Genomic DNA, 18,537 nt, shown 5'->3' with positions numbered 1-18,537 from the left:
TGACGATTCGTTTTAGAAAAATCATATCAATTCACTCACAACTTCAAATCTTCTTTGGTCGATCATTATGAAAAGATAAAAGAACCATCTTTGAGTTTTCAGTAGACTCTAAAGGCTAAATCATGACATAGAATATTTAAAAAAAATAGACAACTTCAGTAAAATTGAATCTGACAGAAAACGTCTGATCCTTGTACAGTGAAAACAATTGATTTAAAAATACTTCTGGAACTCAGAAAATTATGAAATTTTTATATGTACATATTGACAGATTTTTACATGTAATATAAAAAAAATGAGACAAAAACGTATTATATAATAATTATGATAGACAGTCAAACTGACATGATACAGAAATTTCCATTATTCAATCAAATAGAGTAGTCTAAACAAAGCATTGTTTTTCTTTGGTTATACATTAACCCAATAATCTTTAAATCTTTAATAACCAATAAACAACTAATTAAATCATATAAAAGAGTTGATGATATTTTATTACAATCCCAATCATAAATCCTATGCAAACTACTAATAATAGCACCAAAACCGATCTCTACCCTTTTCCGCCATTAACTACTTGTGGTGCCATAAAATATGGAATTTTTGTCATTAAACGACGTGAGTTGTGACACCCAGTAGGAAAAGAAGCAACAAAACATTTTATCAAACATTTTCGATTCTTTTTAAAACAAAAAGCATGGTTAATAGCATCACAAATACATGGAAACACCACATCCATAAGAACAATCAAATCAATCACATCAAATCCGCTCGCCCTAGGGAGCCCCACGTGGGTTTAGGGAACAAAACCGTTCCCAAGGATATCTCGTATCCCATCATAGTTGTTTTTAAGAATCACAATCTATGGACCGCAGCCCAACATACATAATCATACTCACAACATCGATTATCATTCATATATGAATCAAAACTTACAAAATAAAATTAATTAAAAGAAACTTAAATAAAAAGAAGGTTTTTGATTGTGTTGCGCCTACCTTGAATAGTGAATCCAAAAATTATCAACAATACGACAAAGAGCTTGAGTTTCATCACTGTTTGGAATCGCATTCAATAATAAACTAAAAATCTATAGCTACTTCTCCTAATTAATATTTCATTCTTCTTTTTATCATTCACGGCTACAAAATAATAATGGGAAGGAGAAAGAAAAGTTGTGGCTAGGTCACTCTTTGTATTCTAGCAAGTAGAGCTGGCAATCCGAGCCAAAACCCGCGGGTTGGCCCGTCCCGTCCCGTGAAAACTCGTGCCCGTCCCGGATCGTAACTACACAAGACGGGCGCGGGTTGTATAATTAGTGGCTTGTGAAGAAACGGGTTAACCCGTCCCGTCCCGTGCAACCCGCGGGTAACCCGGCTCGGTCCGCACCCACTGCCACTTAGGCTGCTGCGTGTCACACAATGACACAGTTATCTGTTACGTGTCATGTAACATGTTCGTTCCTCTTCATATAAAAGGAAAAAACCCTAGCTCGCCTTCCTCTTCTTTCTTCCTCTTTTTTTCTTCTTCCCTGACTCTGCTGCAGCGCTGCTGAGTCTCCTACTCTCCTGAGTAAACTTCACAGATTCACAGAAGTGACAGAAAAATTATTAGATTCATCTAAAGATCAAAGACAGGTAATCAGATTTTCTTATTTCTTTTCTTCTTTATATAAATTTTTTGATTAGCCTGCTTGAATAACAAATTGTTTGAAGTCTTGAAGAGAAATACAAGAGCGGATTGATTTTCTGGGCTCGTGAAGATCGGAGGAATACAACAACGAATTGATTTTCTGGGTTCGTGAAGAGTGAATTGATTTTCTGTTCGATTAATAATATGTAAGATGTTTTTTTTTCATTCGATTTGAGTTCAGTCTTCAGTTTGACTTGTTCTTAGTAGATCTGTTATTCTGTTTGATTTTGAATTTGATTTGATTAAGATTTTTTTGAATTTCACATGTTTTAGTTTATTGTATGATTGTAATTGGTGATGAATCTGATGATTATATATACAAGATCTGTTTGATTTGGTCATGTACTCATGTTGTTCAGTTCCATACTTCCATGATTTATTTGTTGTATTCGTATTCAACAGTTTTGCTTGTGAAATTGAAATGATAGTAATGGTACTATGGGTAATGGGTTGGAATTGAATGAGCAGTTTAGAGTTTGCTTGTGAATTTGAGATATTAATTGTATGAGCTTCAAATTGAATGAGTTTAGTTTGAATTTTGGTTGAGATTTAACATGCTTGATGTGATTGAAATCATATACAAAAGGTCTTTCTTTGTTTATCTTGTTTATCTTTTTCGAAGTATCATTCATATTACCAGCATTTTTCTACATTTAAACCAGTGCTGTTATTGCTGTACTTGCATCCTTTTTGTTTTGTAGATTGGAGTTCTAGTGAAATCTTTAAATTTTGGTTTGAGCAGTTTGGATAAGTGGTTGTCCCCTAAATCTGTAAGTACATTTTGTAAACTTAAATCAAATAAAATTTGACTTCTTTATCTTTTATGGTAATTTTCATTCTTTCTGTACACAATCACCATCTGATCGTGTGTTTGGGTTGCAGGGAAGAATACCATTGCTCTTTTTTCCAGCCTCGGGAGAAGTAGCACCAATCTACAAGTACACTACACTAGTACTGGTTTGTTTGTACCTCCTGTTTATTCATCTTCTTATTAATTTCATGTACTCTTTAAGAAGATAGAGAGATCCACATATTTCTGTTTGGTTTTGTGTTTTTTTTGGCAATTAATATCATGTTCGGATCTAGGAAAATGGATATGATATTTGTTTCGGTACATTTTATCATGTTTGGATGTTGATGGTAAAGCTCATAGTTGTAGCACATCGAGTTTAGGTGCTGTAACTGCTGTTTATATTCGGCCGTCTCGGATAAACTCTCTTGTTAATTTCTTAGTTATTTTTTTGGTATCAAGGGAGAATGTAATTGTGTAGCATACGGTTGGAATGTGAACATGGTGACTGGTGATGCTTATGATATGTGCTTGCTTCCATGTAAATCATGAAAACTCTTGGAAACATGTGCATGAACATCATTATTGCAGATCTCAGAGTTAATGCATTTTTGTTGAACTATGTTTCTTATAACATTATTATTAAACAACAATATTGCAAGTTTGGTTGGTCAGGTCAATGTATCATGATGGTTGTATCTTTTCCCCCGTATAATGAAGATCAATTGGTTGTTTCCAAAACTGAGTTTAGGTGATGTTTATCTTCCTGATCATGTGAACTTAGAACCAAGGATGTTAGTTATGGGATCTTAGTTGGCCGATTGCTATAATAGTTTTGTTGGATGTACATGTATATGTATTATTCAATTTCTGTTTATATAATTTTCACGTTTCCGAATGACTCTTTGACTTGTTCTTTGTGGCTCCATCCATTTCAGGATGTCAAGTGTACAAGAACAAGAGTTACCAGAACCAGACCATTACAACGATGTTATGAGTGGTGACGGTCAAGATGATGATGATGATGCTGAGATGCTAGATTCTGTGAATGAGGATCCAACTGTTGGTTGTGCACCTACACCAGTTGCACGTGGAAAGAAAAATAGACTTAGATCCGAAGTTTGGGAATTTTTTAAACTTGTTAAGTATAAAGATGGTACAACGAAGGGGGTGTGCAAGGCTTGTAATGTAGGATATAAATATGAAAGCCAAAGAGGTGGAACCTCAGCCATGAAAAGGCATAAGTGCCTTAAACGTCAGTCTATGGATGTAGGGCAGATGATGTTAGCAGCTTCACAGAATAGCCAGTTGTCTACCCGTCTACGCAAGATTGATCAAATGAAATTACGGGATTTGTTTTCAGCTTTACTCATTGCAAGAAATGTTCCATTTGCTTTGGTGGAGTGGAAAGAATTTATGGATATATGTGCTTATTTGAATGATGACTTTAAACCAATATCAAGGAATACTGGGAAAGCCGACGTGGTAAAGAAACATAAAGCACAAAAAGAAGTTATTCGCAACAGATTGAAACTTGCTCCAGGTATGATTCAAAATTGCCTTTTCCTAAAGAATTTATGGATATATGTGTTTCATTAATATGATGTGCTAATGTGTATGGCTTATCCTTACAGGTAGGATATGTCTAACATCAGACATGTGGACTTCTGTAACAACTACTGGATATATAAGCTTAACTGCGCACTATGTTGATCAAGATTGGATATTGCAAAAGAAGCTTCTGAATTTCTGTCCCCTTCCACCACCTCATACAGGTAAATCCCTTAATTTTATTTCTTTATTATCTTAAATATAATTTCATGTTAACTTTTCCCCTTTCTACTTCCTCAAACAGGTGAACACCTTTCTTCCAAGTTATTTGCAATGATAGAAGATTGGGGAATTGAAGACAAGGTATCCAACATCACCTTGGATAATGCTGCAAATAACGGAGCTTGTGCTGGAATTATGAAGAGTAGACTTGTTGCAAAGAAGATCTTGTTGAATGATGGAAAATACTTTCATGTGCGTTGTTGTGCTCATATCTTGGCTCTTATTGTAAAAGAAGGACTTACGAAGATTGATCCAGCTGTGCTTAAGATTCGAGCGACAGTAAAGTCCCTTAAAAAGTCCCAAGTAAGAAAACAAAAGTTCTTGGACATTGTTGGTACTTTAGGAATGTCTGGACTGAAAAGAGGTATTCGGCAAGACGTAAAGACAAGGTGGGATTCCACTTTTATTCTGTTATAAATTGTAAAGTTAGAGAATTGTATTAATGTTTTTTTAGATACTCACTGAATGTTTGTTTTATGCAGGTGGAATTCAACTTATCTTATGTTAGATAGTTGTATCTTGTATAAGCCAGTTTTCTCTCATTTGAAGTTGGTGGATTCAGACTATGAAGACTGTCCAACTAATGAAGAATGGGAACAAATTGAAGTAGTCACAAAGTTTCTCAAGGTGTTTCATGAACTCACAAAGATATTTTCTGGTAGTAAGTATCCTACTTCCAATCTGTATTTTGAAAGAATTTGTCAAGTTCAGGTGTTACTAAAGAAAGAGAGCAGAAGTAATCTTGAATTCATTAGGAACATGGTAAAAGAGATGCAAGAAAAATTTGATAGTTATTGGAAGGAGTTGAGTCCTATATTGGCTATGGCAGTTGTGTTAGATCCTAGATCGAAAATGAATTTTGTGAAATTTACTTACTCCAAGTTGTATGCTGATGAGAGAGAATTAGAACGTCAAGTTAATAAAGTCCATAATAATATAAAAGCACTTTTTAATGAGTATTACACCCTGTCAAGTTCAAGAGCTTCCAACAGTTGTGCAGCTCAAAATTTGGGTGTTCAAAATGGTGGGAATTTTGTTGTCCAAGAAGGGAGTGACTTTTTTCAGGTAATTTTAAAGCTTACTTAACTCTAATTCATGTTAGTGAACTTTAATTATTTCTCTTCCTAAATTGTTTTCTCTATAGATTTTGGGCTAATTTTATTTTAGTGTTAATTCATTGGTTAAATTTCTATTGTGAAAATGTCGGTGTGTTCTTTACATGGGGGTTACTATTGTTTTCACCTGTTAATGCTTTGAAGTTTAGATGTGCATTTGATTGGGATTTACTGGATTGTGTTGCATGTTATTGTGAAACTAGGGTAATGTGAGTTTTGGATTCACCGTTTTTGGGGATTCTTATGTTCTCTTGGTTAAACTTGATTACATACTTTGTTAGATGATTTTCCTTTAGATTATATACTAAGAATCGACAAGCTATTAGCTGTGCAGTCACATGAGTGCTTTACATTGTTGGATTTAGCTTGTTTTCAACTGTGGATGTAATATGTGATGGCGTTAGCTTGTTTTCAACTGTGGATATAATATGTGATGGTGTTAGCTTGTTTCTAAGACTTTTAAGACTCGTATATTCATAGTTCACCCACTTCTAGGTTGTTTCATGCAGGAATATGTTGCAACACAGGAACGTGGTGGTAATGTATTAACTGAGTTGTCAGAGTTAGATGAATATCTTGGCGAGACGTACAGAGGTTGTCTAAATTCACTCGACATCCTAAACTATTGGAAGAACCATGAACAACAATATCCAGTACTTTCAAGAATGGCAGGGGATATTTTGTCAATTCCTATTTCAACTGTCGCATCGGAGTCTGCATTTAGCATTGGAGGAAGGGTGATTGATCGATTTCGCAGTTCCTTATTACCTGAAAATGCTGAGGCGTTAATAACAACTCGTGATTGGGAATATGGAATTGGTAAGAAAATCAGTAATATTGTATTTATTGAATGTCTAATTCTTATCTATAACATTGGTTGTTTTTATCCATGTAGGAAAAGAAGATATGGATGAGGACAATGTGATTGTTGAAGAAGATGTATTAGGATTTGAACCTGACGCAGTGGAGGATGGGGCAGTGGAGGATGTGGAGGAAGTAAGTTCTTATGCGTCTAGTTAGTATGCGTACTTCTTCAATATAAAGCGGGGTAATTATGCAAATTCCATGTTTTTGACTTGAATCTTTTTTTTGCTTGGTTTATTTTTTCTTGAAATTACAGATTCATATTGAATAGTTGGAGCAACTCAAAGAGAATGTTTTTTGGACAGACAGTTATTTATCACTTACCAATGTCTCCAATTTGCATAGAAAAGAGATTGGAGATGTTTTTTTTGACAGTTCACACTTTTTTGATTAACCACACAATATATATTTTGTGCAGGAAGTGGTTATTAATATGGTACAGTCTCGGAGGTTTATTTTCATTGTTGGAAACTATGTTTATTTTCATTGTTGGAAACTTGGAAATATCATCATGATTCATGAACTGTAAGTCTGTAAGTTGTAACTAAAGTACTTAAGTACTAAACTACTAATGACTAGTATAGTAGTATCTGTGTTTCTTTAAAGGCAAAATTAGTTTAGTTTTGTAATTTTGAGTTTTTGAATTGATATAAAAATGAATTGGATGAATGTTAGGTACTTAGGTTGTAGGAAAGGAACTTTAGATGGGCTGAATATGGCCGGAAATAGCCCAAAAATCGGTTTCTGGCGAGTTAACTCAACAAAAACCAGTTCACCCGTGAGCACCCGTGAACCCGCGAGCTTTACCCGGGACGGGCGCGGGTAGGATAAATGACCACCCGTGAAGAATTTCAACCCGCGAGCTCAGGCTGGTATTAACCCGTAACCCGCGGGTTGATCACAAGCCAGACCCGTCCCGCCCGTTTGCCAGCTCTACTAGCAAGTCACTTATATATGGATACTTCCGGGAAACCTAAAACGTACCCTCAGGGACCTAAAATTAAGCTTGAGCTCGGGATAACAAAACTTAGAAGAAAAAAAATACGCGTCAAGAAAATTGAGTTGGGATTTCCAGTCCCTAACAAATTATATTAACTTATTATAGTGTAACACGTGGCATGAATATTAATTCAAGCCCATCTAATTTAATTGCTCGGTCAAGCTGTCCCACTTTTCAGCCCACTCTCAAGGTCATTCGTTGACTTAATAATATTCAAAATTTACGAACCAATTAAAAGGCGACAAGTGTCAAAATTCTATTATCATTTTCTTTTCAAAACTAGTCATAAAAACCCAATGTGACCAAACTTGTGGTACAAAAACCCCATTCAAATGTTGGGATCCATTAAAATTCCATCTTAAACAAACTTGATACAAAACCCCTAAATTTTTAAAAATTGATACAAAAACTCCAAATTTTCATCAAATTCTTTGGGATTTTTGTGTTACTTTTGTTTTGATGGGGTTTTCGTGTTACTTTTATTTTGATGGGTTTTTTGTGAATGGATAGTGACACCTTTAGGGTTATAACTCGCGAACCGTTTTCTTTTATTTACTATAACTAATCAAAGGTGTTTATTGTTTTTTTTTTTTTTTAATTGGAAAGAAAGAAAAGATTTTCACTTATCACGGGATTGGTTACCAAAATGAAGTAAATTACCAAATTTACCCTTCTATGTGAAATTGCAAAAATACCCCCTTCTAATCAAATTACAAAAATACCCATTTGCTAAAAGACGAAAATGCCCTTGAAATTGGAACAGATATTACACTTGGGCTGGTAAATTTCTCTATGGATTGGGAGTTGAGGGTAATGTGCATTGGGAGGGATGTGGGTCCTGATACTTGTGCATTGGGAGGGGTGAATCTGATACTTGTGAGGATGCCAGAGTTGAGGTTATTGTGCATTGGGAGGGATGTAGGTTATGTGTCAAGGTTGTGGGTGGGAAAAATGGGGTGGTGCAGGCTGGATTATTAGGTTCAGAATTCTGTCGACTCAATTGTCAACTTGAATGCTGGTGCATCGTGGCTAGATTCCACGTCTATTTCCATGTCAACTGACACATCAGATGGTTTTTCTTTTGGAGCAAGTTTCCTCCAAAAGATTCATAAATCTCAGCTGAGGGTGAGTTGAGGGCATTTTGCAGCAAGATCAGCCTTGCCAATAGATTCATAAATCTCAGCTGCCTCTACAAGAGCAACGCGAGCTAGTTCAGTATTGGAACCAAGCATGTTAACACCAGCAGCTCTAAGACCAGAAGCTTTAGCGAGTTTCTCCAAGAATGATTCACCAGCTCTTTCAAAGCACATTGCTGCCATCTCAAAATAACCTTCATCCAGTAACTGCACAAAATTAAGCATGTAAAAATAGTATCTTTCAGAGCACAATAGGTAATAAGTTAATAGCATGGATGCAAGGAAGATGGGGAAAACATAGTCATTCAACTAATTTATATGATAAAATAGGAAATACTCGAGTGGTTCCCATCTACAAACGAATCTATATCTAATCACTTTTCATCTAAACACCCAACACATGTATAACAAAGTCGCTGAAGTATTGATTAACACATTTTTTGGAGCAAAAATGTTATGAATGGCTGAAAACTAGCTAAAATACCGCTCAGAAATTGTGTATTCATCAAAATGCATAAAAGTTTAAACTTCAAGTTCAAGTTTCAACCTTGATACCGCGTGAACTCCATTCCTCTTTGCTGCTCGTAACTTGCATTGCCTGCACAAGTGATTCATCAAGTTCTCTCACTTGAACAAGACATAACTTCTTCCATTGATTCATCAAGTTCTCACAGATCCACAGTCTCTGCGTAGTACGAGTGATAGCAACATACAATTGCTTCAGTTCAGAGCACAGAATTTGGTGTTTCGCCTTACTAAACTTAGGAAATTTCACGTCATTGGAGTCGAGAAGATCCCGTTTTTTCATATACCCATAAACAACTCTCCATTGACTCTTTAAAGGTGACGTTCCAAAAAAGTTGTAAAGCAAAACATCCTAAATAAAAAGAAAATTCAATGTCAGGATGAATCATACTGTGGTGCACACTCATGATAGACTTTCCTACGGAGTTTATGTTCTCAACGACTTTCCTACGGAGTTTATGTTCTTCACGTTATTCGTCTACACCATCAGAGAACTTTTTTCTCTGCGTGTTCTTCTTTCGATTCATCTCGAATCCTAAACTCTCCCAAAGGCTCTCTGTTTTGAGATCGTGGCTTCCCTAGCCAATTCTAGCCAAATTTGATCGACCATAACACTTGCAATAGATTTATATATTTCCCAAGAACAATCCCACCAAGTTTCAGCCATTTAATCTCCGTCTAACACCTTCAAACATCAATTGGAAAATCTGACAGAGACATATTCTTGGTTTCCCGCCAAAACAGAAATTTTGAAAATGAAAGAGATGAAGTGCCCTGATCCAAAACGTGGGTGCCTTCATCTTTTGGGTGCCTAGGGGTGCCCTTATCCAAAATGAGGGTGCCTTTAACACATTTTCTGGGTGCCTTTAACACTTTTTCTGGGACTTTTCCGACATATTTCTGGGGTGCCTACGGTGCATTTCTGGGGTGCCTTTAGTAATATTCTCCGGGGGTCCAAATAGCACTTTTGGTGCCCATTTCGCCGATAAGGCTTATTTCTCTAAAAATTCTTACAAAGACATAAAATAACAAAATAAATACCAAATCGAGTACTAACAATACATACATTGAGACATATTAGACACATATACATATATCTATCACGGAGCTATATTTGAGTCCTAGAAAGTTTGAAATTAGAGTTTGGGTCCCAGGACATAGGTTGACCGTCTTGACCATCCAAAAGAGGGTTAAATAATTGAAATTACTAATTTAAATCTAACCTTTGATTTATTTACGAACCAAAATATCGAAACGATTATGCAATAGATATAATGATGATATTGTAGAAGTAGGCCACAAAACTATCAATTCACAGAAGAAAAGTTAATACAGTGTGTTTTGAATTAATCAACTTTGTATGAAATCAACAAATCAATACACATAATCTGTTACATAGTTTGTATCTAGCAGACATACAATGAAGTTAAGATTTTCTTCAGAATTTTACAACCCAAGATCTTTATTTTGATCCGTGAACATCTACTTTCAAGATATATCTTGGTATAGAAAGCAAATCAATATGGGTTACCTATCGATTATCAACTTATAACACAATCAACAAGAAATTAACAGAAAGAGAAAAATAGTGGTAATTAACGTCAGAAAACAAGAGAAGAAGATGGGGATATAGTTAGTAAATAATGAAAATGTTATGTTACGGTTAGTAATTTCAGTTATTTAACCCTTTTTTGAATGCTCAAGACAGTCAACCTAAATCCTAAGACCCAAACTCTAATTTCTAACTTTCAAGGACCCAAACCCAACTCTGGTCACAAAGTTGGGACCCAAAGTCTAAATATCCCATTTTTTTTCATTTGTAGTTTCACTTTCTTTTTTCTATGTAATTTGAATCGACGCTCAGCTGGACTTGCAGCGAATGACTAAGGTTCGGCCGACCTGTTCAATCATCTTCGAAAAACTATTACCTATTATGAAAAATTGACTTTGTCCATCCACGAGAATCATCAAATATGCACATTTGAGAACTCCCACTGGCTTTGCTCTTATGAGTTAAGGTGCGGACTATCTTTGGCATCAATTTTTGGTGATTTTATTATCCTTCCGCTGAGCTCATTTATTTATTTATTTATTTATTTGACTCTTTTTTTCTTTATTACTCGGACTTCGTTTGGATGCAAGTAGATATGATTACTTTTCTACAAAGATACACAATAAGAAAGTAGTATAAACCATATGCATCGTATTGATGCATTATTTGTTCAAATCTGACTCCAAACGAAAATTTTACCACAAGTAAATATTTTTGGTAATTTCACTTTCTTTACCCGGGGTAAGTGAAGTGTGAGAAAAAATAAAGGTTGGGTGTAAACGTCCTATTGCTTTTTTGTTGGCAGTTTCACCCTTCTACCCGGTGTAAGGAAAAATGAAGTTCGGGTGTAAACATCTCACAGCTCATCCATCCATGGCTACAACTTGCTAGTCGTCTTCTTCTTTTTCTTCATTTTCTCACTTCTAAAAAAAAAATCCAGTGAAGCTTTAAACCCTTTGATGCCATTCAATGGCAACATCAACACTTTCACTAGCTTCCATTTCCTTCTCATCAGCCAAACTTCTATCTAGTATCTACTTCTTCTTCATCCCTCGTGTCATTCACTCCTTAAGTTTTCTTTCAAAACACATCTTGTAATTTAAACAGAGATGAGATTCTGAGAAGAACCCATGAGAATTTATCAGTTTAGGATTGAACTTCAGAATTTTCAAGTTCATTTTTTGAAGGAGGTGTTGGAGAAGATGATGAAACACCATCATCTGGTGGTATTTTAGGAGCTACTGAAGAGAAATAAGAACCTCAATGTCCACTTGGTTTGAGACAATATGATAAAACTATGGATGTTTTAAGACCTGATATGACTCAGAAGTATGAAGAGGTAAACCAAATGAAACCCTTAATTTTCTTTTAATTGCTCCTGAATTTGCTTATAAGATTCCACCATGAAAATGCAGTTCAGGTGTTTGTTGGAAGTTCTTATTGTAACTTGCACTGATAAGAACAAGTAGAATAGTTAGGTGGAGATGTGTGTTATCCTGCTAGTGGGAGCTCTCTATTTGCTTGCAATGGGGAAATAAGATTTAGGCTTTCACAATCAGGGTTCAAGAATGTTTCATGCTCTGAAGTAGCAATTGTCACTGAAAATTCGATGGATTGGTCTTTAAGATGAAAGGGTTGTTGAATCTTTGAATTCATTCCAAAACTTTCAAATAGTGGTTCTTGGTTGTAGGGTGGGAGTTTGTCTCTGAAAATGATAGAATTTGTGTTTGCAATTTTTCTGCGAATTAGTTTCTTGAGCCTGTTTTCTATTCAGATGCTACCATAATGATCTACCAATTCCCTAACTTTGGAAATAGTAAATGAGATTGATTTTCCTTAGCTTTGTGATTCCGTGAAGATGTTTTAATCTATAAGCTCAACGAGTCCTTAGCTTTGTGAAAGTATTTCATCTTTCAGCTTAACCAGTTATGTAATTTTCCTCTGGTAGAGCAAAAATAACGTTTTCGGTGTTGCATATTTTTGATTAGCACTTTTGGCATTTATTCTCCGAATCTTAAAGGAGAAGGACATATACTTTAGGAATGCTAATGCAGCTTCAACACCTATTTGCACATTAACAGGCTGTTTCAAAAGTAGCTAAACGCTGATATAAGCTCTAAAGCTATTGTAGGCAATTGTGCAATTTACTGTAGTAGATGTATTTCTCTTTAAGAGGATATGAACTTCAAACGAGTGTTGTGTTAATTTCTTAGCTCTGTGAAGGAATTTGATCCTTTGGCCATGAAAATATACCTTTAAATGTGGGGAAATCGACTTTAATTTTATCTTTCACTGCCACTGGATGTCAACCAGTATGATATGTACAACCAATTTGCTTGCTATGTTATGTTTAGGACTGTCTTTGGAGTGACTTGCACGTTATTTTATTGTACTAGGAGACTATTGAATGATTTGTTCTCAAATATAGGTCTTGCCATACCCTTGCGGATGTTTGATGGAATGGACCAGGATGCAGTTCCAAAGTAACAACCTGAGGGGCTTCAGGAAGGTCCTACCTTGACTGAACATGATGCGCCAAAGGTTCAAAGGAAAAAGAGTAAGGATGAGCGGCAAAGAGGAGGTAAGACGGAGGCATTTAGATCAAATACTGGTTAATTTAACAGTGTAGGAGTTAGTTATGATTTCCATTTTGTGTTTTCCTCTTTCACCGCACAGACACAATATCTGATACATTTGTCGGAAATGAAAGCAACTAAAGAAGGGATGCAGTTGTGTGTGTAAACCACGTTAACGACGTCAATGGTCTAGCTTTTGTGGAAGATATCCATATGGAGAGCTTTAGTGTTTCAATTAGAGGTCGTGAACTCATTCAGGATGGTCCAGTCACACTCTCTTTTGGGAGGCATTATGGTAATTTGAATTATCACTATCTTTGTCCCTCCGAGGCTTGTGTTTTTGCTTAGTTTATATTATTTATCAAATATGCGATTGTATCATGGAAAGGATTCACCTCTGGCTTGTGGTCTAGGTGTTTTTTGATCAGGTCTGTTTACTGATATGCTCTCACGCAGGTCGGCTCGGACGAAATGGTACAAGGAGCCACTTCCTCTTCAGCCTCAGGTATATGTCAATGCATGCCATAGATGGTATTCCTAAGAAAACGTGGAGCAAGAAGTTTTTCGTGATGATACATTAGTTATGCAATCTGTTCTTAATGCGTGTGCTGAGAGATTTCAACTCCGGATGTAAGAAGCTCGTCTAACAGCACTTCAGGTCCGCCAGTAACTTATATTTTGGCTTTCAAGTTTGAAGTAATGCGCTTGTTATTGTAGGATCATTTTCCCATCAAATGAGTAATACTCCTGATCTCGTTTTGGTTTTGAAGAGAGATTTTGAGTTCAAGACCGCAGCAGAAAAGAAAACCGCTGAGGAGATGAACAAAGTTGATGTTTCACAAAAGCTTGATCAAGTATATAAACGGAGTTCATTGATGCAGATTCAGCGGAATCACGGGCAGCTTCCATTCTTGCGGTCAGTTCTCTCAATCTTTCATGCTTTTTGGTAGCCTTTTAAAGATCCTCAATTACTTGAATGGTTTTATCTGAAGTCAAGTTTCGTTGTCTTTCTATGTAATTTCTTTAGCTTTAACTTTAGCATCAAGCAAGCTGTTTGGTCTCATCAAATCATGTATAGATTTTCACATTTTTCCATTAACATTTTAGCCTGCTTAACCCTTTTTATCTTAATTGGAGTAATAATTTTGCTTAAAAATAAAATAAAAAAATGTTAAGCAGTATAATACAAGCAAGGGTGTAAGATGGGAAGAAAGCGAATCAACCACCAGAAAATAAAAAGAAGCAGTGTCATTATCTTTCTTATTGGTAGAATTTTGTGTTTGCCTGTTTGGATCTAGGAAAGAAGAAGAAATTGGAGAGAAATAGGGAAATTAGTGAAGGAAATCAATCCACAGAAGATTGAAACAGTAATAATAAAGAAAATTAAGCTAGGAGGAAAATAAATGAACGCGGCTAATTTTACCAATATATCTTGAAGTTTGAGTTCCCAACACCAGATGATAGACAGGTGCTCCTATTGTCGCTCCATCTCATTATTAGAGAACCCTGAGGGAGTTAGGGGTAGTAGTTAGAAAATATAGTAATGTTTAATGATAACTTTTCCCTGGTTGGACTGTGTTGGATTTTTGAGAAGCTGGCCTTACAGACAAGTGTGTGAGTTATTAGCTTTAGGCTTTACGAAACCCTTTAGGCTTGGTCGAACTGTTTGAGTTTATTAGCTTAATTAGCTGTGTTTTCCTGTGCTTAAAAACAGTTGGCTCTTAGTTGATTATATGAGCTAGTAAATGATATTTTTTGCTATTCCTGTAGCCTTAACTTACCTGAATGCATAACTTCTGATCCATTCCATTTGAATGTTCCTTTAATAGTGATCTACATATACTCTGATCTAATGAGTAATTTGTATTCTTCAGGTTCGTATTGCTGTCTTTAGTCAGCACCAAGTTGATTGGCTCGATTTAACTTCAAATCCCCTTTTATACATGATGTACTGCAATCCTGTGAGTTCCTGATCTGCGCTTTTCTTGCTTAATTTATAATATTAAAACTGCACACACATGCACACCCATATCAAAGTCAATGAGTTTAATCTTTATTTTTCTTTTCCAAGGAGTCCTAACTGGGATCTGACTTGGGTTCTTTGGGTGTACGGGAATCTTACACTCCAACCTATGTATGTACACTTCGTCAGGGCCTATCTTTGGTTGACAAACTGTCCGAGTCATAATTGTTTTCTGTCAGATATTATCAGTGGAGACCGATTCACAAGTGGGGTTTTGCCCGTCTCATTGTTGCGTCTGGGCATGGATTTGGAATGCTGTGAAGGCGCTGATACATGTAAGTCATGACGAGCATTTGATATCCTCAAGTGTTGGAGACCTGTCCGTGGTATCTGATAGCAAGATTGCAGCATTCTCTGGAGGTTTTTTTTTCCTTCTCTCCGTGAGGAAGTACTGTATAATAGATTGATTTCGGAATCCTCTTCCTTATACAGATGTGATCTTTGGATGTATGAATTTGTAAAGTTCCTCCTTTTCATTCTTATGCTAAAACCAGTTAACAAAGCTTATAAATTTTTTTATTGAGACATTAGAAATTCAAAAAATGAATTGAGTTTTCTCTTGCCATCACACTAATTCTTCTATACTAATGAAATGAAAAAAAAATTGTTAAATGGGACAGAGAGAGGTAAATTAATTGACAGTAAAAGGATTAAAGCTCTTAATTAAAAATTTGTTAAATGGGAGAGAGAGAGGGGTAAATTAATCGAACCTCTTAATAGTTTTGACTAAAAAGAAGATAAAAGATGGTAAATACAAACAAGGCATAAGGGCATAAAAGGGAAACTAAAAAGATATCACCCACCAAAAAAGTGACGCGTGTATCTTATCTTCTTAGCGGGTGTTCATATCCCTATCTCTTGTTACTAGTCACAGAGAGAAGAAGAAGGAGAAGTGAAAATCCAAACACCGCCGCCTTAAAGAATGGGGGTAAATTGCTTTTCACTTTCTTCATTTATTATTTTTCTTCAATTGAATGCATTAACTTTTTGGGGTTTATGATCTTATGATGATGATTGATTTGACTCCTTGCTCATCAATTTTAGGGAGACGATACAACGCTTCTGAAAATATTTGAACAAACTAATGTTGTCCAAATCATTGCCAATAAACTACCAGTTAAATCTGTAACCAGTTATGGTGTTCATGCTGGAATTTCTACGATAATGATTATCTACGACTATATGTGCGCTACAAGTTACGAAACAAGGTAATTTATTTATATTTTCTACCATAATTTTTTTTTATTTCATTTTTGTTTTCCCACCCTTGAATGTTGTCCTTGTACGCAATTATTAATTCACTATATTTTACGGAGATTGGTAGATAACCACCAGAGTATACAAGATAAAGTAAGTGAATGTAAATTGGGCTTTTTTCTTTTTTGAACATTCAATTTGAAAATGCCACCCAGCAGAAGACTTTCTTTATTTCTGGATTCAAGCTGTTCATAATTGAATTCTCTTTTCAGAAAAGACAGGCACAACTTAAGGCGGAGAGATTGGCAACACAACAGCCTTTGGGTACTATTTTCAGCCTTTGGGTACTATTTTTTTTCTGGACTTTTTAATTGTTGTTAGTAATTAAGAGGTCTTTTTTTCTATATGAATTGAATATACTTGGTGTTTTTATCCCTTACTCTATGAATTGAAAGTAGATATATTTGTATTAGAATTTTATACAAAGAAAAAACGAATGTCAAGTCACATTACTTAGTCCGTCCCTAAAAACAAAATCTTTTACCTCATTGAAAGATTACAAGACCTTGCATGGATGAGCGTATACACAACATCCAAATCCAACCCAGGCACATACACAACAATGATATCGTCAAAACATCACTTGCTAACCAAATTCCACTGATAATTAACAAAAAGAAAAAATATCTCCACTTCACCTCTTCCTAAAAATACACTTTTTTTTGGTCATATTGTCGACCAAAAATTTAACTATGGTTGAGGATAATCTAAGTGATCATGTGTCAGCTTTTTTGCAATCCAAACAAAGACATACTTCCAAATCTTTTTTCTATAGATATCTTATCTTTAAACTCTTTTCTAAGTTTGGGTAAATATATTTTTCCTTATAATGAATATTTAGTAGCTACGTGTTTTTAATACATTTGTGTCAGAGTATATACATCCAATCATGAGAACAAGTTTTTATTTAAAAATGTTCAAAGTATGTTAGAAAATTCATTTCTGTCTGTATATGTATAAGAACTAGGTTTAGTTTGATATAATTCATATAATCATCAATATTGTTTCTTTATTATAATGTCAATTTATTATTTTATGTAGGTAGCTTCATTATAATGGACCGAAAATCATTATGTATTCCAATATAAAGTTTATTTGTTATGCTTTTGTCTATGTCAGGAATATTCAATACTTATGTTAATTCATCCATTTTCGAGATAAGTATGGTGTTTTTGGTAGCTCTTTTCTTCACGATTCATGAAATTGATTATGAGTGAGTCTTATGTTCTAGATGTATGATTTTTCCTTAAATTCAAGAAATAACATTTGGTGAAATTTGACTAAAGGTTTGATCATGAATGCTTCTTTTTTTATGCTTAGATTTCAAGTAGTCTGTTTGGAATTTTGGAAAGTTAGGAATGTAAAATTGTAGATTATTAGTTGTTATTAAAGAATATGTTTATACCGTTCTAGAATGAACATATCCGGTGGAGATTATGATTTTATTCTCTAAACCCTACACAGAAATTTGAGAAAATTATGGGTTGTTTAATATTACAGTATCACGAACATACGACAAGATGTTTGGCATTCACCATAACATATGGTGTGAAATGTCAGGAAACTTAGATTATGCAGAGTATTCGATGAATCTCGTACTAACTGAGGTAATCTTCTTTATCTACATCTTAAATCAAGTCTACTGTGTTTGATGTGTATTATAAAATGCCGGTTGTTTTCTAATTTAATTTTTGTGTTGAAATTTCAAAAGGAGACTAATGTAAACCAGCATAGGATTTCTATGCAACAAATTGCAAAGTTTTTACATAGATAAATAAGGGAGACTTAAGGTTTCGATGTAGATGAAAAATGTTTTCAACTTTCTATTTGCATGATACGATAATGAGAAGATTGTATCTTGTTCTCGTAATTCATTTTAATTGATAATATTATTTTATTATATATGTGCTAATATGATCTTTTTGGATTTGCGTATTAATTTGCTAGTTTGTGGGAGACAAATGGTTCATATTGCATTCCTCGTGATATTGTATGCACTGGTTTTGGTAAACCAAAATATCGAAACGATTATGCAATGAATATAATGATGATATCGTAGAAGTAGGCCACAAAACTATCAATTCACAGAAGAAAAGTTAATACAGTGTGTTTTGAATTAATCAACTTTGTATGAAATCAACAAATCAATACACATAATCTGTTACATAGTTTGT

The 18,537-nt window shown here is 34.9% G+C and overlaps 2 long non-coding RNA genes across 4 annotated transcripts; both read left to right on the top strand.

Moving 5' to 3' along the window:
• Positions 1-1,543: 1,543 nt before the first annotated feature.
• LOC113345086 lies at positions 1,544-5,982 on the top strand. 3 transcript variants are annotated; one of them, XR_003357996.1, is made up of 5 exons: positions 1,544-1,637; positions 1,716-1,838; positions 2,394-2,462; positions 2,575-2,649; positions 5,940-5,982. It is a non-coding gene; the product is annotated as an uncharacterized LOC113345086 (long non-coding RNA). The 3 variants fall into 3 exon arrangements; XR_003357998.1 differs by having other exon boundaries at positions 2,575-2,630; positions 5,940-5,977; XR_003357997.1 differs by lacking the exon at positions 5,940-5,982 and having other exon boundaries at positions 2,575-2,783.
• Positions 5,983-11,454: 5,472 nt separating this feature from the next.
• Positions 11,455-15,477, top strand: LOC113344920. Its single transcript, XR_003357944.1, has 6 exons — positions 11,455-11,846; positions 12,936-13,088; positions 13,184-13,378; positions 13,540-13,741; positions 13,854-13,999; positions 14,958-15,477. It is a non-coding gene; the product is annotated as an uncharacterized LOC113344920 (long non-coding RNA).
• The last annotated feature ends 3,060 nt before the right edge of the window (positions 15,478-18,537 follow it).

The sequence above is a fragment of the Papaver somniferum genome, unplaced genomic scaffold, assembly GCF_003573695.1.
Source record: "Papaver somniferum cultivar HN1 unplaced genomic scaffold, ASM357369v1 unplaced-scaffold_80, whole genome shotgun sequence".
NCBI lineage: Eukaryota > Viridiplantae > Streptophyta > Magnoliopsida > Ranunculales > Papaveraceae > Papaver > Papaver somniferum.
The sequence above is the reverse complement of the archived record's forward strand: the minus strand, read 5'-3'. Positions and strand labels throughout refer to the sequence as shown.